Source organism: Salmo salar, chromosome ssa23, assembly GCF_905237065.1.
Source record: "Salmo salar chromosome ssa23, Ssal_v3.1, whole genome shotgun sequence".
Taxonomy (NCBI): domain Eukaryota; kingdom Metazoa; phylum Chordata; class Actinopteri; order Salmoniformes; family Salmonidae; genus Salmo; species Salmo salar.
In genome coordinates this window covers 9,211,108-9,232,031 of record NC_059464.1, presented here as the reverse complement: position 1 = coordinate 9,232,031, position 20,924 = coordinate 9,211,108, and the positions used below count along the sequence as shown (strand labels likewise).

The following is a 20,924-nucleotide window of genomic DNA, read 5'->3' as shown; positions in this document are numbered from 1 at the left end:
GCAGTCCAGGTGTAAGCTACAATATTTTATGTACCTTTTGCTTTGTAAATAGCTAAACATACCATAAAAAAAATATAATATAGAGTTTGAGGGATGCTTGATCTTTTTCGTTATTTTCTGTAGCAATTTTGAGCAAATTGCTCAAGGGCCACAGTTGATTCGTCTGTGAAGATGACGTCATTGAATGTCTCGCCAGCTTTGATCCATGCCTGGGCCGGCAGCACGAAAAGTTATTTGTTTGTCAGATGAATCATTGGGTCTAAACTACAGAACAGTAAAAAACAAGAGAACACACATGGTTAATGTTCTGAAAAAAATTATATATATATTTATATATATATCTACAATGGTCATTTACAACATTAACAATGTCTACACTGTATTTCCGATACATTTGATGTTATTTGAATGGACATAAAATTTGCTTTTCTTTAAAAAAACAAGGACATTTCTAAGTGACCCCAAACTTTTGAACGGTAGTATATATATATATATATATATATATATATATATATATATATATATATATATATATATCTACCGTTCAAAAGTTTGGGGTCACTTAGAAATGTCCTTGTTTTTTTAAAGAAAAGCAAATTTTATGTCCATTCAAATAACATCAAATGTATCAGAAATACAGTGTAGACATTGTTAATGTTGTAAATGACCATTGTAGCTGGAAACGGCAGATTTTTATGGATTATCTAAGAAGGCATACCGAGGCCCATTATCAGCAACCATCACTCCTGTGTTCCAATGCCACGTTAAAAGGCTAATTGATCATTAGAAAACCCTTTTGCAATTATGTTAGCACAGCTGAAAACTGTTGTTCTGATTTAAGAAGCAATAAAACTGGCCTTTAGACATGTTGAGTATCTGGTGCATCAGCATTTGTGTGTTCGATTACAGGCTCAAAAGGCCAGAAACAAAGAACTTTCTTCTGAAACTCATCAGTCTATTCTTGTTCTGAGAAATTATGGCTATTCCATGAGAGAAATTACCAAGAAACTGAAGATCTCGTACAACGCTGTGTACTACACCCTTCACAGAACAGCGCAAACTGGCTCTAACCAGAATAGAAAGAGGAGTGTGAGGCCCCGGTGCACAACTGAGCAAGAGGACAAGTACATTAGAGTGTCTAGTTTGAGAAACAGATGCCTCACAAGTCCTCAACTGGCAGCTTCATTAAATAGCACCTGCAAAACACAAGTCTCAACGTCAACAGTGAAGAGGCGACTCCGGGATGCTGACCTTCTAGGCAGAGTTGCAAAGAAAAAGTAATATCTCACTGGCCAATAAAAAGAAAAGATTAAGATGGGCAAAAGAACACAGACACTGGACAGAGGAACTCTGCCTAGAAGGCCAGCATCCCGGAGTTACCTCTTCACTGTTGACGTTGATATATTTTATAGCTATAAATATGACATCAAAATGTAGAAAATCTGATTTCCCCCTAGCTGACCATTGTCTACAGCTGGCTCTGATCATAGTGTAATGGAACAGGCAGGGAGCGTGAGCTCATCTGTGGTAGTCGGTAAACCCTCAAACCTCTGGCCCGTAGCCCTGTGTGGTAAGTCCATATCAATGTTTATAAACACAGGGTCTCTACAGTTATTGTTACTTGTGGTCATCTGTGAGGAGGGGGGGGGTTTCAATTTATTTTACAGTACAATGGGAGGGTCATGTGAAAATATTTTTTACATTGGGGAGAGGGGTGAATTTTTGATGACACACTTTGAGTTGGAACAGCCCCCCGTCCCCGACTAGGTGAGATAACCACATGTCACAGTAAGTACATTTTCCTTAATAAAAGTAGCTATCCGCAAAGTCGGTGCTAGTAAGAAAAGACAAGGAGCGTTAGGATTGTTAGTGCAAGAAAGACAAGGGTTTTAAAAAAAAAAATCCTCCTCACAGATATACTGCAGCAGCACATTTTCAATGTACAGTGGATGCTAATACACAGCATATTGCAAATGTGTAAGGGATCAACACTGTATATACTATTACTCCTCAGTATTATTTCTATCCAGTGGTGGAAAAAGTACCCAATTGTCATACTTGAGTAAAAGTAAAGATACCTTAATAGAAAATGACTCAAGTAAAAGTGAAAAGTCACCCAGTAAAATACTACTTGAGTAAAAGTATTTGGTTTTCAATATACTTAAGTATCAAAAGTAAATGTCATGGCCTCCCGATTGGCGAGGCGTTACTACAGACCCGGGTTCATTCCCGGGCTGTGCCACAACCGGCTGTAGCCGGGAGTCCCATAGGAAGGTGCACAATTGGGACAGTGCTGTCCGGGTTAGGGGAGGGTTTGGCCGGGGAGCGTTACTTGGCTCATCGCGCCTTAGTGACTCCTTGTGGCGGGCCGGGTGCCTGCGGGCTGACAGTTGAATGGTGTTTCTTCCGACACATTGGTGCGGCTGAGATCCGGGTTAAGCTGGCGGGTGTTAAGGAGCGCAGTTAGGCGGGTCATGTTTTGGAGGACGCATGACTCTACCTTCACCTCTCCCGAGCCCGTTGGGGTGTTGCAGCGATGAGACAAGATTGAAATTGGGGAGAAAAATATATATCTAAAGTGAAAGTATAAATCATTTCAATTTCCTTATATTAAGCAAACCAGACGGCACCATTTTCTTGTTTATTTATTTATGGATAGGCACGGGTACACTCCAACATTCAGACATCTTTACAAACTAAGCATTTGTGTTTAGTGAGTTCGCCAGATCAGAGAAAGTAGGGATGACCAGGGATGTTCTTTTGAAAAGTGCGTGAATTTGACCATTTTCCTGTTCTGATAAGCATTCAAAATGTAACTACTTTTGGGTGTCAAAGAAAATGTATGGAGTAAAAAGTACATTATTTTCTTTAGGAATGTAGTGAAGTAAAGTAAAAATAAAAGTTGGCAAAACATAAATAGTAAAAATATAAATAGTAAAAATATGAATAGTAAAAAAAACTACTTAAGTAGTACTTTAAAGTATTTTTACTTAAGTACTTTGCGCCACTGCTTCTACCAGGTGTATAACTCACCTGAACTCCCTGATGAGGTCCAGCTCCCCAGTGTCTGTCCTGTTGACCAGCGTGACTGGTTTACACAGCTCGTCCTCTTCCTCAGCCTACAGCCCATGGTGAAGGGCAGGAGGTAGTAGATACCAGCACTCAGCTCCCCCTTCCAGCAACACTATCTGTTTTTGGAAGATTCTGCTTATTAGGTATTTTACAAATGCTGTCACATAGGAGAGGAGCACTGACACAGCTGGCCACTAGGGGTCAGAAAATATCACTCAGCTATAGCAAGCTAGTTCTCTATGAGAGGCTGTGGACAATGAAAATAACCTCCATCTCTCTCTGTGGCATGCTATAGAGCAGGGGTACTCAACTCTTACCCTACGAGGTCCGGAGCCTGCTGGCTTTCTGTTCTACCTAATAATTAATTGCACACACCTGGTGTCCCAGGTCTAAAGCAGTCCCTGATTAAAGGGGAACAATGAAAAAAAATGCAGTGGAACTGGTTACGAGGTCCAGAGTTGAGTTTGAGGGCTAGAGAGGGTTGCTTAAACTCCTTGTTCATGAATGACACATACAGCAGCTAAGGTAAATGAGTCTAAATGAAATGTGACGGGACTGACTGACCTCTTTGTCTCTTGACTCAGTGAAACACATCAGGGTGGAGTCCTCTTTAGTTTATTTTCCTGACACAGCAAACACAAGTGCATCCACTGACGTCCATGAGGTTTTTATAAATAAAAACATTCTAATAGAAAAACATGTTAAAACAAATATATCAACCTAATGGGTCACATGCCAATCTCCCTGTGCAATCCCCATTTATAAAATGTCAATGCATTAGCACAAACAACTTTATCGCCATGAGGAAATAAAATCACTCTCAATCAAGCTCAGACTAGACTATAGAGTATCAAGCCTGAGGGGTCTGATGGTGAGGTAGACTTAACAGATCTCTGGCTGATGTTGAGGGCCACAAGGCTCCTTGGCTCCCTTCAAAACACAGCTTAACCTTGCCCTGAGACATGGCTCTAGACTCCTATGGACTTCGCTCTAGACACCTCCTAGGAATCTACAGACATGTCTCAGGGCAAAGCCTTACCCATTCCCAACCGGGCCAAGGCCCCGGCACTACAGCAACATACAGTAACATACAGTAAGGACCTTCCAGAAGATAATCTCCAGACACACATTGTTTACCCTCCTCCTCCGTCTGGCTCTTTCCAATCCCACTGCTCTGACCAGAGAGGGAGCACACAGCTATTGTTTTTTTTCTCTCTTTTGTAATGTTGCAGTAAAGAAAACGAGGCGAGGTGAAGTCAAAAAGAGTACAAACAAAGAGAATGGGATCGATACCAACACTATGATTATCGACTGACCCAGAGTAAATTTGCCCCCAAAAGGCCTTCCTGCAACAACAACAAACAAACAGTGCTGCATGGCCCCCAGGCGCTGATATCTTCTAGTTTACCATGGTAGCACACATTAACAGACTTCAGTGCTGTTAATGAAGGAACTTATGGTGGATCCTTGCTCTGCTGTGATATTAGGAGTGGGTAGGCCTAATGGGTGCACAATGAGGAACTCAGGAGTAGAACTCAAAGACAAAAAGACCCTGTTCTTCGTCTAGTTGCACATACATACATACATACATACATACATACATACATACATACATACATACATACATACATACATACATACATACATACATACATACATACATACATACATACATACATACATACATACATACATACATACATACATACATTGTCCCAAACGTGCTGTGGACATTTAACCATTAAGCCACATTATTTCTGTCAGAGAGAATGGACAGGTTAACCAAACACCAGTGTGTAATGTATGATGTACATGTGAGTCCAGACTGTTCCAGTTCTTTAGTACCTGTATAGATGTGGGCTCTGCCAGCTTGAAGCCTCTTGGTGTTGCTGGCTGCCATGGTAATGGTGTTAGATAGTGACGACCGTCTACTACGGGCTTAGGAGGAGGGGATGACGATATGCTGTCAGAGAGAGAGAGAGAGAGAGAGAGAGAGAGACGCACGCACACACAGGGGAACATCAGTTAAAACCAGCACCAAAGAAACAACATCTGCACAAAACAAAGACAGAAGAAACAGGCTACCCCTCCAAAACAAAGGAGATGGGCCTAGATATGCACCATTATTAAAATGTGTGATCTCAGGATTCAAACTCTTTCATTAATTTGTCGAGGCGTTCTAAATTACAAGTGGCGCAATCTCCTTCTAATCCATTATCTTGTTCAACTTTCCCTGGACTGCTAATTGCAACCATAAAATATCAATTCAATAATGAAGGGCTTGATTGTTTTTCAGACCACAGAAGAGAGATGCAAAGATATGTGATACGATGGTTACACCGTCTTAACATACAAGTTAAATAAATGGTTCCACTAGCAAGGAATTTGTCAAGGATCTAATGTGTATTGATGACAGGGCACTGTTTTAACAGTAGGGATTCTTCAATTAAGCTTTTGTTGTCATTCAAAGACGGACAACTAGTTCTCATGTACATTTTTTTTACTTGAGAAATACTGCACCTAACATCTTAGTTCGATGTAAATTTGCGCGACTAAGACCTTCGCAGTCGTCCAAATGAATTACAGATTTCTTGAGTTGTTCATTTGGAAAAATGTGAGGATGTGTACTGGCTACCGTGTCTCAAGGGGGACAGACAGTAATATTTGTTCTATTTTAACAATGAACCACATATTTCCCCGGATGTGTGAAGCATTCGCTTGGCGTTTCCACTACCAAATATGGTGATGAGAGGAAGCCCAGTGGCTGACAGTGCGAGAAGATGGGTTTTGGTCGACATTATGCACATTTTCTCATTGATGAAACATTTGATCTCAGTACAGTTTCTGTTCCTAAAACTAGAATCTGTTACGTACAGAGTGCTGTACGTTTTGTAGATTTGACGCTTTACCTTAGAATAAAAAAATATATGTTGTTTAGAAGGAGTGCAAGAGCAAATTGAGTTATTGCACACTTCAGATTATGCGTTCCCTAACAGAAATATGCAAATACATGCTAGAACGCGCCAATAGGATCTAGCTCGTGCTTGGTTCTGCACCCCTCCTTGCTTGTTCTGCCCACTATGACTAATTTGTTTCCATTCGAAAAGACAGACTCAAATTTTATAGGTCACATACATATTTAGCAGATGTTATTGCGGGTGTAGCAAAACGCTTGTGATAGACCACAGTCTATCTTGGGTTAGTTATAAAAATCTTTGCGCAGACGTTCACTTTGCCTAGCCGAGCTATGCCAGGAGCAAGCCGAAGCTAATTTGCATTCGGAAAGTATTCAGACCCCTTGACTTTTTTCACATTACAGCCTTACTCTAAAATGTATTTAAAAAAATGTCCCCATCAATCTACACACAGTACCCCATAATGACAAAGCAAAAACAGGTTTTTAGAAGTTTTTGCAAATCTAGTAAAAATGAAAAACTGAAATATCACATTTACATAGGTACTCAGACCCTTTACTCAGTACTTTGTTGAATCATCTTTGGCAGCGATTACAGCCTCGAGTCTTCTTGGGTATGATGCTACAAGCTTGGCACATCTGTGTTAGGTGAGTTTATCCCATTCTTCTCTGCAGATCCTTTCAAGCTCTGTCAGGTTGGATGGGGAGCATCGCTGCAGAGCTATTCTCAGGTCTCTCCAGAGATGTTTGATCAGGTTCAAGTCTGGGCTCCGGCTGGGCACTCAAGGACATTCAGAGTTTTGTCCCGAAGCCACTCCTGCATTGTCTTGGTTGTGCCATTAGGGTCATTGTCCTGTTGGAAGGTGAACCTTCGCCAAATCCTGAGCGCTCTGGAGCAGATTTTCATCACGGATCTCTCTGTATATCTCTCAGTCCCTGCCGCTGAAAAACATCCCCACAGCATGATGCTGCCACCACCACCATGCTTCACTGTAGGGATGGTGCCTGGTTTCCTCAAGATGTGACGCTGGCATTCAGGGCAAAGAGTTCAATCTTGGTTTCATCAGACCAGAGAATCTTGTTTCTCATGGTCTGAGAGTCTTTAGGTGCCTTTTGGCAAACTCCAAGTGGGCTGTCATGTGCGTTTTACTGAAGAGTGGCTTCCGTCTGGCCACTCTACCGTAAAGGCCTGATTGATGGAGTGCTGCAGAGATGGATGTCCTTATGGAAGGTCCTCCCATCTCCACAGAGGTACTTTAGAGCTCTGGCAAAGTGACCATCGGGTTCTTGGTCACCTCTCTGACCAAGGCCCTTCTCCGATTGCTCAGTTTGGCCGGGCGGCCAGCTCTAGGAAGAGTCTTGGTGGTTCCAAACATCTTCCATTTAAGAATGATGGAGGCCACTGTGTTCTTGGGGACCTTCAATGCTGCAGAATGTTTTTGTACCCTTCCCCAGATCTGTGCCTCGACACAATCCTGTCTCAGGGTTCTACCAACAATTCCTTCAACCTCATTGCTTGGTTTTTGCTCTGACATGCACTGTTAATTGTGAGACTTTATATACACAGGTGTGTGCCTTTCCAAATCATGTCCAATCAATTGAATTTACCACAGGTGGACTCCAATCAAGTTGTAGAAACATCTAAAGGATGATCAATGGAAACAGGATGCACCTGAGCTCAATTTCGAGTTGCAGAGCAAAGGGTCTGAATACTTATTTAAATAAGGTATATGTTTTTTATTTTGAATACATTTGCAAAAACATCTAAAAACCTGTTTTTGCTTTGTCATTATGGGGTAGTGCGCAGATTGATGAAGGGGGAAAACTATTTAATTAATTTTAGAACAAGGCTGTAACAAAATGTGGAAAAACTCAAGGGGTCTGAATACTTTCCGAATGCACTGTATGTATGTATGTATGTATGTATGTATGTATGTATGTATGTATGTATGTATGTATGTATGTATGTATGTATGTATGTATGTATGTATGTATGTATGTATGTATGTATGTATGTATGTATGTATGTATGTATTTATGTATGTATGTATGTATGTATGTATGTATGTAAGCTCAGCAAAAAAATAAACATCTCTTTTTCAGGACCCTGTCTATCAAAGATCATTCGTAAAAATCCAAATAACTTCACAGATCTCCATTGTAAAGGGTTTAAACACTGTTTCCCATGCTTGTTCAATGAACCATAAACAATTAATGAACAGGCACCTGTGGAACGGTCGTTAAGACACTAACAGCTTACAGACGGTAGGCAATTAAGGTCACAGTTATGAAAACTTAGGACACTAAAGAGGCCTTTCTACTGACTCTGAAAAACACCAAAAGAAAGATTCCAAGGGTCCCTGCTCATCTGCGTGAACGTGCCTTATGCAAGCTGCAAGGAGGCATGAGGACTGCAGATGTGGCCAGGGCAATAAATTGCAATGTCCGTACTGTGAAACGCCTAGGACAGAGCTACAGGGAGACAGGACGGACAGCTGATCGTCCTCGCAGTGGCAGACCACGTGTAACAACACCTGCACAGGATCAGTATATACCCGAACATCACACCTGCAGACAGGTACAGGATGGCAACAACAACTGCCCAAGTTACACCAGGAATGCACAATCCCTCCATCAGTGCTCAGACTGTCCGCAATAGGCTGAGAGAGGCTGGACTGAGGGCTTGTAGGCCTGTTGTAAGGCAGGTCCTCACCAGACATCACCAGCAACAACGTCGTCTATGGGCACAAACCCACCGTCGCTGGACCAGACAGGACTGGCAAAAAGTGCTCTTCACTGACGAGTCGCGGTTTTGTCTCACCAGGGGTGATGGTCAGATTCGCGTTTATCGTCGAACGAATGAGCGTTACACCGTGGCCTGTACTCTGGGGCGGTGTGTCACAGCATCATTGGACTGAGCTTGTTGTCATTGCAGGCAATCTCAATGCTGTGCGTTACAGGGAAGACATCCTCCTCCCTCATGTGGTACCCTTCCTGCGGGTTCATCCTGACATGACCCTCCAGTATGACAATGCCACCAGCCATACTGCTCATTCTGTGTGTGATTTCCTGCAAGACAGGAATGTTAGTGTTCTGCCATGGCCAGTGAAGAGCCCGGATCTCTATCCCATTGAGCACGTCTGGGACCTGTGGGATCGGAGGGTGAGGACTAGGGCCATTCCCCCAAGAAATGTCCGGGAGCTTGCAGCAAGAACTGGCAAGAACTGGCAAATCTGGTGCAATCCATGAGGAGGAGATGTACTGCAGTACTTAATGCAGCTGGTGGCCACACCAGATACTGACTGTTACTTTTCCCTTTGTTCAGGGACACATTATTCAATTTCTGTTAGTCACATGTCTGTGGAACTTGTTCAGTTTATGTTTCAGTTGTTGAATCTTGTTATGTTCATACAAATATTTACACATGTTAAGTTTTCTGAAAATAAACGCACGTGACAGTGAGAGGACGTTTCTTTTTTGCTAAGTTTATGTATGTATGTATGTATGTATGTATGTATGTATGTATGTATGTATGTATGTATGTATGTATGTATGTATGTATGTATGTATGTATGTGTGTATGAATGTGTGTGTATGTGTGTGTATGTGTGTGGGACGCCTTTATGAGTAGAATTCTGTGTTTTCACATGCAAAAGTGATTGCTTTTGATAAAAATAAAAAAAACGCTTAATCTGTCTTCCAATTGAAAACTAGTTTGAAAATTCAAACATATATTTTATGAAAAAGAGATCGATGTTTCTGAACAATGTACCATGCTGGCTTGTTGACAACATGACTGAGCGGCGCAGATTACTGTTTGATTTGAGAAGGGTGCTCCTCCCTCACCGCTTTTGGACGTTCACCTCATGGGCCAAAGACCGGTGCACTGCGGTTCATCTTAATCAAATGTTGCCAGTGTCCAACTCTCAGTCAACTGAAACATGTTTAAACTACAGTTGTTGCGTGTTTTTTTTAAATGAGCTCCTAACGGGTCATGGCTAGAAGGATTCCAGCTTTTGTCAAATTAACGTCAGATTATAATATTTGTAGCAGGTTAGAAGAATTTACGCAGCAGGTTAGGAAAATTAATGTAGCAGGTTAGGATAATAAGGTTAAGGTTAGGAAAAGGGTTGGGGTTAGCTAAAATGCTAAACATTTCAACTTTTCGTGTTAATTTGACAAAAGCTGGATCCCTTCTAGCCATATACGGACTCACATTAGGCGGCGGTTTTGACTTTGTGGCTGTGCTATCTTGTGACAACCCACTCACACAGGAGAGAAACAACATGGCTGCTCAGTCTGTGGTAAAATATTCACTCAGAAGACTCATATGGATAATATCCACTGTAGAAAATACAGTGGAAAATCATTTCTTATACTTTTATGGAACTGTCTCTTTAATTGCACCTTTTGATTAACTGTCCCTTTAACTGCATGCACCTCTGAGCCATAGGGATGTATAGAGATCGCAACGTTTCAGTCCTCAATGGCGCTGCCCATGCTAATACATACTTTTGGGCACTGGAGACCTCTATACGTCACTATGCCCTGAGTACACCTGCAACCAATTACCTAGTTAAATACCTGAGTTTCTTTGTCTTTTAATTCAAGATATAGTCCTGGTCTGGGAGATGATGACGGAGGCAGATGTTTTGTTTGAAACTGATGGCTCGTCGAATGGAGATCAGAGCGAAAAGGAATAGATCCCAGTGGCGAATAAAAAAGGAAACAATAGAAGTAAAGTGGTCGTGGAGTCTAGTTAATCCAAGCCTAGTTCTGACTCTTTTTTCCTTTTTGGATCGGTCAAGATATATCTGGGAGATCCATTTGAAGTCTCGATGAAAAATCATAGATGTATTAGATGAGGTGGCATCAGTAAAAATAACAAGAAATGGGTTGATTTCATTTTTTTGTATGTCCCGAGGAGCAAAAGGAGCATGCTTTGCACCTGAAAAAATATATCGGATTGGAATGTGTCGTGTGTGTGGATCTGCGAAGCAGGGCGCCTATCAAGGGGGTTTTATATCTGCGGTGGCGCTAGAAGTGATTGAAAGGATGTCATGGAAGAGATAGATGCAGTGGTTGGTGCACGCTGACTGACCCGTATGATGGATGGAGTGAGGAAGCCCACTCCATCCATTATTTTGTTCTTTGAAGAATAGGCTCTCCCTTCGTATGAATATTTGGGTTATGTGAGGTATCCTGTGAAAGCATTCATGCCCAAACCCTTGCAGTGTGACAAATGTAAAGTATTTGGACATGTGTCAAGTGTATGTAGACGGGAAGAGTATCGTATGCCAGTTGAGTCGAAATGCTGAAACTTTGGTGGCAGCAATACACCAATAGGTGTAGTCTGCCATAAAACTTTGAAGAAGAAGGAGGATGATATAGTCCTTTACAAGCCAGTCGGCAAAGCTCTGGGGGATGTTGCTGGATGATTCGGAATGAAGGAGAGTATAGGAAAAGATGGAGGAAACGTAGGTTTTGTTTGAAACTGTTAGTGAGTCGGAAGAAGATAATATCACAGAGAGTGAGAATGAGTGGGCTACAGTGGCGAAGAAGAACGAGAAGTAAAGTTGTGGTGGAAACGAGGAAACTCTTAGACTCATTGTTAGTTGGAGAGAGGTTGTTGGACCAATGCTACCTGGGAAATCTGTTTAACGTCCCGTGGAAAATCTGGAATGTGTGGAGTTGGTGAGAGTCACAAGAAGTGGTCGTATTTTGATTTGTTATGTGTCTGCAGAGCAGAAGAAGTGTGTTTTAAGCCTCAAAAAGATACAGGAGTGGGATGTTTCCTGTATGGATTTTCAAAGCAGGGCGCCTATCAAGGGGGTTATTTCTGGGGTGGCGCAAGAAGTAAAGGCAGATGATACAACTGAAGACATGGATGGAGTGGTTGGTGCATGTCGACTGACGTATGTTGGATTAAGAAAATCAACTTCATCCATAATACTGTTCTTTGATGAAGGCTCTCCCTTCTCATATAAAGTTAGGGTTCATGACATTTTGTGCACAAGGCCCTTCAATGTCATGAATGCAAAATATTTTTTCATGTGTCAAGTGTGTGCAGAAGGAAGGAGTATCGTACGCCAGATGAAGTGAAATGCTGCAAGTGTGGTGGCGAACATGCGCCCGAATTCCTGGAGTGCCCTGTTAGGGTTCAGCATGTCTCCTATCTGGAGGTGGTGAAAAGAGTGTAAGGAACGAGTGGCGGGAAGGAACAATGGTAGTAGACCCGCCACGATGTTAAAAAGGTGGACTTTGTATTATTTATAGCAATGATCATGAACTGTACAGCGCAAGCAGAGAAGAAGTCAGAGAAAATTGTAATCATTGTGAACGTTTCTTGGGTCTTGGTGATTTCACAGCCGAGGTCTTGCAAGAAATCCTATCGGTGAATGTTCTTCCCTCACAGGCCCCTTACATGATGACCACACCGCCCATACTGCTCGCGCTTGTCTACGAGTGTCTGCGTAGCCAGGCGCTAAAATAGAACTAGTTTCTACTGACGCTGCAAGTCCCAACTCTTAGGAAAGGAAATCAACTCTGGATCTTTCATACTGCTGGTCTCAGATTAATAGACCTAAAATGGATTTACTTTTGAAAAACATTGTATGAAAATAAAGTTTGATTTGAATGACGAGGTAATGATCAAACAGTACAGACAAAATGTTGTACACTGAACAAAAATATAAACGTAACATGTAAAGTGTTGGTCCCATGTTTCATGAGCTGAAATAAAAAATCCCAGAAATGTTCCATATGCACAAAAAGCTTGTTTTAAATAAATAAAAGGCACAAATGTGTTTGTACCTGTGTGTGAGCATTTCTCCTTTTCCAAGATACACCATCCACCTGAAAGGTGTGGCATATCAAGAAGCTGATTAAGCAGCATGATCATCACCTTGTGATGGGGACAATAAAAGGTCACTAAAATGTGCAGTTTTGTCACACAACACAATGCCACAGATGTTTCAAGTTTTGAGGGAGTGTGCAATTGGCATACTGACTGCAGGAATGTCCACCAGAGCTGATGCCAGAGAATTTAATGTTCATTTCTCTACCATAAGCCACCTCCAACGTCCTTTTAGAGAATTTGGCAGTACATCCAACCGGCATCACAGCCGCAGACCACGTGTATGGCGTTGTGTGGGCGAGCGTTTGCTGATGTCAACGTTGTGAACAGAGTGCCCCATGTTAACGGTGGGTTTATGGTATAGGCAGGCATAAGCTACGGACAACGAACACAATTGCATTTTATCGATAGCAATTTGAATGAACAGAGATACCTTGACGAGATCCTGAGGCCCATTGTTGTGCCATTCATCTGCCGCCATCACCTCATGTTTCAGCATGATAATGCACGGCCCCATGTCGCAAGGATCTGTACACAATTCCCGGAAGCTGAAAATGTCCCAGTTCTTCCATGGCCTTTATACTCACCAGACATGTCATCCATTGAGCATGATTGGGATGCTCTGGATTGACGTGTACGACAGCGTGTTCCAGTTCCCGCCAATATCCAGCAACTTCGCACAGCCATAGAAGAGGAGTGGGACAGCATTCCACATGCCACAATCAACAGCCTGATCAACTCTATGTGAAGGAGATGTGTCGTGCTGCATGACAGAGATAGCAGTCACACCAGATACCGACTGGCTTTCTGATCCATGGCCCTACTTTTGTTTTTAAACATATCTGTGACCAACAGATGCATATCTGTATTCCCAGTCATGTGAAATCCATAAATTAGGGCCTAATGAAAGTATTGCAAATGACTAATTTAGTTATATCAACTGCAATTCAGTAAAATCTTTGAAATTGTTGCATGTTGCGTTTTTGTTCAGTGGATATACAGTTGAAGTCGGAAGTTTACATACATCTTATTTTAAGAATGTGAAATGTCAGAATAATAGTAGAGTGATTTAATTCAGCTTTTATTTCTTTCATCACATTCCCAGTGGGTCAGAAGTTTACATACACTCAATTAGTATTTGGTACATTGCCTTTAAATTGTTTAACTTGGGTCAAATGTTTTGGGTAGCCTTCCACAAGCTTCGCACATTAAGTTGGGTGAATTTTGGCCCATTCCTCCTGACAGAGCTGGTGTAACTGAGTCAGGTTTGTAGGCCTCCTTGCTCGCACACGATTTTTCAGTTCTGCCCACATATTTTCTATAGGATTGAGGTCAGGGCTTTGTGATGGCCACTAGAATACCTTGACGTTAAGCCATTTTGCCACAACTTTGGAAGTATGCTTGGGGTCATTGTCCATTTGGAAGACCCATTTGCGACCAAGCTTTAACTTCCTGACAGATGTCTTGAGATGTTGCTTCAATATATCCACATAATTTTCCTCCCTCATGATGCCATCTATTTTGTGAAGTGCACCAGTCCCTCCTGCAGCAAAGCACCCCCACAACATGATGCTGGCACCCCCGTGCTTCACGGTTGGAATGGTGTTCTTCGACTTGCAAGCCTCCCCCTTTTTCCTCCAAATATAACGATGGTCATTATGGCCAAACAGTTCTATTTTTGTTTCATCAGACCAGAGGACATTTCTCAAAAAAGTACAATCTTTGTCCCCATGTGCAGTTGCAAACCGTAGTCTTGCTTTTTTATGGCGATTTTGGAGCTGTGGTTTCTTCCTTGCTGAGCGGGCTTTCAGGCTATGTCGATTATAGGACTCACTTTACTGTGGATGTAGATACTTTTGTACCTGTTTCCTCCAGCATCTTCACAAGGTCCTTTGCTGTTGTTCTGGGATTGATTTGCTCTTTTCGCACCAAAGTACGTTCATCTCTAGGAGACAGAACGTGTCTCCTTCCTGAGCGATATGACGGCTGCGTGGTCCCATGGTGTTTATACTTGCGTACTATTGTTTGTACAGATGAACGTGGCACCTTCAGGCGTTTAGAAATTGCTCCCAAGGATGAACCAGACTTGCGGAGGTCTACCATTTTTTTCTGAGGTCTTGGCTGATTTCTTTTGATTTCCTCATGATGACAAGCAAAGAGGCACTGAGTTTGAAGGTAGGCCTTGAAATACATCCGCAGGTACACCTCCAATTGACTCAAATGATGTCAATTAGCCTATCAGAAGCTTCTAAAGCAATGACATCATTTTTTTAATTTTCTGAGGTGTTTAAAGGCACAGTCAACTTAGTGTATGTAAACTTCTGACCCACTGGAATTGTGATACAGTGAATAAGTGAAATAATGTCTGTAAACAATTGTTTGAATAATTACTTGTGTCATGCACAAAGTAGATGTCCTAACCAACTTACCAAAACTATAGTTTGTTTAACAAGAAATGTGTGGAGTGGTTGAAAAACGAGTTTTAATGACTCCAACCTAAGTGTATGTAAACTTCCGACTTCAACTGAATACTGTATATACATACAGTACCAGTCAAAAGTTTGGACGCACCTACCTATTAAAGGGTTTTTCTTTATTGTTAACTATTTTCTACATTGTAGAATAATAGTGAAGACCTTAAAAATATGAAATAACACATATGGAACCATGTAGTAACCAAAAGTGTTAAACAAATCAAAATATATTTTAGATTCTTCATAGTAGCCACCCTTTGCCTTGATGACAGGTTTGCACACGCTTGACATTCTCTCAACCAGCTTCATGACGAATGCTTTTCCAACAAGCTTAAAGGAGTTCCCACATGTTGAACATGTTGGCTACTTTTCTTTCACTCTGTGGTCCAACTCATCCCAAACCATCTCAATTGGGTTGAGGTCGGGTGATTGTGGATGCCAAGTCATCTGATGCAGTGCTCCATCACTCTCCTTCTTGGTCAAATAGCCCTCTCACAGCCTGGAGGTTTGTTCTTGGTTATTGTCCTGTAGAAAAACAAACGATAGTCTCACTAAGCGCAAACCAGATGTGATGGCATATCGCTGCCGAATGCTGAGGTAGCCATGCTGGTTAAGTGCTGCCTTAAATAAATCACTGACAGTGTCACCTGGAAAGCACCCCCACACCATCAGACCTCCATGCTTCACGGTGGGAGCCACACATGCAGAGATCATCAGTTCACCTACTCTGCGTCTCACAAAGACACGGTGGATGGAACCAAAAATCTCAAATTCAGACTCCTCAGACCACAGAAAAGATTTCCACCAGTCTAATGTCCATTGCTTGTGTTTCTTTGCCCAAGCAAGTCTCTTCTTATTGGTGTCCTTCAGTAGTGGTTTCTTTGCAGCAATTCAACCATGAAGGCCTGATTTGCACAGTCTTCTCTGAACAGTTGAAGTTGAGATGTGTCTGTTATTTGAACTCTGTGAAGCATTTATTTGGGCCGCAATTTCTGAGGCTGGTAACTCTAATCAACGTATCCTCTGCAGCAGAGGTAACTCTGGGCCATGAGAGCCAGTTTCATCATAGAGCTTGATGGTTTTTGCGACTGTACTTGAAGAAGAAACTTTCAAAGTTCTTGTAATTTTCAGTATTGACTGACCTTCATGTCTTAAAGTAATGATGGACTGTCATTTCTCTTTGCTTATTTGACCTGTTCTTGCCATAATATGTACTTGGTCTTTTACCAAATAGGGCTATCTTCTGTACACCAACCCTACCTTGTCACAATATAAATTATTGTCTCAAACGCATTAAGGAAAGAAATTCCACAAATGAACTTTTAACAAGGCACACCTGTTAATTGAAATGCATTCCTGGTGACTACCTCACGAAGTTGGTTGAGAGAATGCCATGAGTGTGCACAGCTGTCATCAAGGAAAAGAGTGCCTAACTTTGAAGAATTTCAAATATATTTGGATTTGTTTAACACTTTTTTGGTTACTACATAATTCCATATGTATTTTTTCCTAGTTTTGATGTCTTCACTATTATTCTACAATATAGAAAATAGTAAAATAAAGAAAAACTCTTGAATGAGTGTGTCCAAACTTTTGACTGGTACTGTGTATATAATCTCATTAGAAGCATATCTAGTCATTTAATTCGGAATATCTCTCAGGGTGATGAGGGAATGATCAGACAAATGTTATCGATACAAAGTAAAATTCCAGAAACGGTCTCCTGCATTTGTCCAAGAGTATTTCTCATCAAATCTGACCTAATGCTGCTCATTCAAATTGATTTGGTCTTGTATAGAGTTATGATATACAGTCGACTCCTGATGAAGAATTGATTATATCTCAGATCATCCTATACTTATAAACACTGTTTGTATATGTATATGTATATGTACTGTCGTTATCGTTTTCCTTTACCACTATTTTAAAAACGTCCTGTTTTGCGTTTCTGAGTTCGCCACCAACTAGAACAAAGGATTTTCTAATATTCCTTGACTAGAACACGGAAGTAGGTTTGGAAACGAGTTTGTTTTGATTTTGCACTCCGTTTGTGGAGTAAATAAACCCCTGAATAGGCTAGCCAACTCTCATTCGACTGAAAATGTCTAAACTACAGTTGTTGAGTGTGTTTTTAAATAATCGTTTAACGGCGGCTGCTGTGGAGATTTTCGGGGCAGTTGAGAAAATGGTAGTGGAGTACCAGGAGAAGAATGATCGGCTACGGAGACTGCTACGGATCACACCAGAGATACAACTATGTAGAATAGGTTCGTATGTAGAGCTCAGGGGAGAACAACTGCCCCCTCTCATTGAAGCGACGGAACTCAAGGCCGACCGCAGTACTGCACTGCAGGCATTGTTAGCAGAAAACAGGATCCCCCATTAGTGAATGGAACAATTGCAATCTTTATATAAATAAATACAAAAAAAATTAGACAATCATGGTGCCAATAATTAATTCTAATACACCAGATATGTCCTTGAACCGATTATTTTAAAATCGCACAGAGAAGTTAAGTTGTTAATTGCAGCCTGCAGTACCCGGGTCAGACTTCCAACTTAATGAGTGGTAGAGCTCTGCTGCCTTACAAGAGCCTGACAGGCCCGACATTATACATTTGGTTAGGGGCGGGTAGTGACTGTTTTTTTTCTTCATTAATAACTAGGATACGGGCAGGGCTTTGGTATCATTAAATTGATCACTAACATTTTGAAGCTGAGTCATTTCTGAAGTGCTTCAACCAGGTCAAATATAACACGAGATTATTTCACAGAAAATAATAATGTTCATTGAGTTGTCGGAGTTTAGAGTGACGAAAAGTAGCTAACAGCTAATTGCTGTCGTTTCTCTTCATTGATCAGAGTATGGTGTCAAATCTGATTCAAGGGTCGAACGAGCGTGAACAAGATAAAACATAATTGTGCAAGCAAACACTTGAGTCGAAAGAGAAGAAATGTGATCGAGCGAGCAGAGGGCAGGCCAGTCTGGTGCGCGCAAATTAAACGTGAGGCCTTGCGAGTGTGACAGTGAGCAGAACTGCATTTTCTGCACGCAGTAAATTAATTCGAGAGCAGAGATTTTTTGTTAACCTGAAGAAATACACACTACATGTCAATACTCAGAAATGACTGCACCCCCACACGGATGTCTTTTCTCCCTTTCACACCAATTTCCCAGTTCGCTTTTGCAACTGTAGCGTTTACTATAATTTTATAACGGGGAACTTCTCGCCGATGAACATCCTGTAGCAGTCTACTGAATTTCAATTGGTCAGGTCTTTGGACCAATTACGACTTGACTGCTCTCTAACCTGATTTTTGACCGTAGAGATGAAAGGGGAAGGTGAATGATAGCTGACAGTAATATAGTTTTTCATTAAAGAGACAAGCTAATCAGCTATGATTTCAATATTGAAATGGAAGTAGGTAGTTGATTATTCTGTTATTAAAGCAGTCTATTTATTAGACAAGCTAGGTTTTCGTCAGCTAGCTAAGAAGCTAACTAGCTAACGTTTAAACATGTGGTTTAACCAAAAGCCAAGATGGTTTTATTTTCTATACCGTCTCTGGTTTAACAAAGAGCATTGTACCTAAGGAGGACTTGGAAGACCAGCATGACTAGGTGGCAGAAGAGGAGGGACAGGCAGGGTGAGAACAGACAGGCAAGACCTTCACTGGGAAGCGGTCAGTGATTGAGGAAGGGGAGCCAAGAGAGGTCAGGCTCTGAACCAAATAATAGCAATATTTTTAACCGCTAACCCCATACTTTGAGATACAATCTGATTGAAGTAAAGATTTTATAACTTTTACTCTCTTGTGCAGTTGCAATAAATGAAGAATCACCTCAAACCATTTATTTCTCTCCATCCCTCTTTCCATGCGGGTCCACTGTCACTAATATGTGGTGGTGAAGTTGTTCTCTGCGCAGCTGACAGAGACAGGAGAAACAGGAGTCCATTCTGTTCCAAGTAGGTTACAGTACCTTGGCTCTCCTCTATGCACAGCACTCTGGGGACTCCATGTAGGTAACCATGACATCCACCAAACACCCCCGTAACTTAATCAGTAGTGGTTCTGAGAGTTCCTTTCATTTCTTTGATGCTGTATGAAGGCATTGTGCATAGGACATTTGTCACGTGGAGAGGATCATGACCGGCTGCTGTCTATTGGCTAGAAAGATGGTTCTATACTAAATGTATGTGATAGTCATTGCTAAATAATATGAGTAGTGGAAGTAAGGGATGAAGTGAAAACATTTAGGAGGATGGCTCTCCACAAGGTGGGTTGGGCATGAAATGACAGCAAGATGTTCAATATTGATCCATGCTGACTGACGAGTGGCGTGGATTGGTAAAGGGCAATTCCATGGTAACAGAGTCAAATAAAATGTTATTTATCACATGCGCCTAATACAGCAGGTGTAGACCTTACTGTGAAATGCTTACTTACAAGCCCCCTTAACCAACAATGCAGTTCAAGAGAGGCAAGGTGAGTGATGGTGAGACTCTGATATTTAACTTAAATTTATGTCAAGCAAACCAATGATTGAAAATTGTTAAAAGTAGTTCTTCTGCATAGAGTTGTATGGTTTGTTTCACTTTGAAATCATTGGTTTTAGTTTGACATACATTTTACAGTGAAATATCTGAGTGTCATCATCACTCTGTACCATGGAATTGCCTCACAGCTCGGCTCAGTCCAGTCCCTTATCGTGTTATCACTTATTTGGCTAAATTATTATCCATATTTGACTCTTTTGATAACCTCAGCAGTCTTAAAATGGACTGTTATCTTGAATGCAATATTAAGATGTTAATACATTTAAACTCCAATTGAACTCTGTCTGTGACATTTCCTGACATCTTATTTTCCTTTCTCTCTCACTCCAGTTGTTCTCAGGAGACCGGTCAGTGTTTTGTAGAGCGAACACGTGTGACCAGGTGGGGTCAGGCTTCTACTTCATCGCCCTGGAACACTACACCAAGTAGCAGCTATATCTGTCTGCAGCACAGGCAAAAATATTTGTCCAGCCCCCTACCCCCACCCAAAGAAAAATGTACAGCACATCCAGACTATGCACCATCATCCCAGAACGGCAAATTGCTCTTTGCACTCTGCACATCTCTTACATGCATAATTTATAATGTAGCTTATAGTGTTCATACTGTATGTGGATCTGGAAATTCTGCATCTCTATATATTTTTTTTGTCTGTATATTCTGTTTGTGGCAGGACCATTTCAGAGTCAAATTCCTGTACATGCACATGCTAACCTGAGTTTAGCTGGCTTATCATACATCAGTTTACATATTATTTGGGACTGGTTATGAACTGTAGCAGATTCACCCCTTTGTGTCTTCATATACAATAATTCAAAATCCCAATGTGCTGTGTGTGTCCGCTTTGGGTTTAATACCCTAAATATTGGCTCCTGCCTGCAATTAGTGGACTCGTTTAATGGTGTTTGCTAGAGATGACTGCTTTTAATTTTACAGACGGACATTGCTGGCCACAAGTAATTAGCTAACTAACTTTAGCAAGTAGATTCCACTTAACTCAAGGTATAGTATACTCATTAGAATTTGTTTCCCAGTTAATTTGGTTATCA

The 20,924-nt window shown here is 41.4% G+C and overlaps 1 pseudogene; it reads right to left on the bottom strand.

Moving 5' to 3' along the window:
* The window catches only part of LOC106583989 (dolichyl pyrophosphate Man9GlcNAc2 alpha-1,3-glucosyltransferase-like), a 91,276-nt pseudogene that overhangs the window by 15,926 nt on the left and 54,426 nt on the right, over positions 1–20,924 (bottom strand).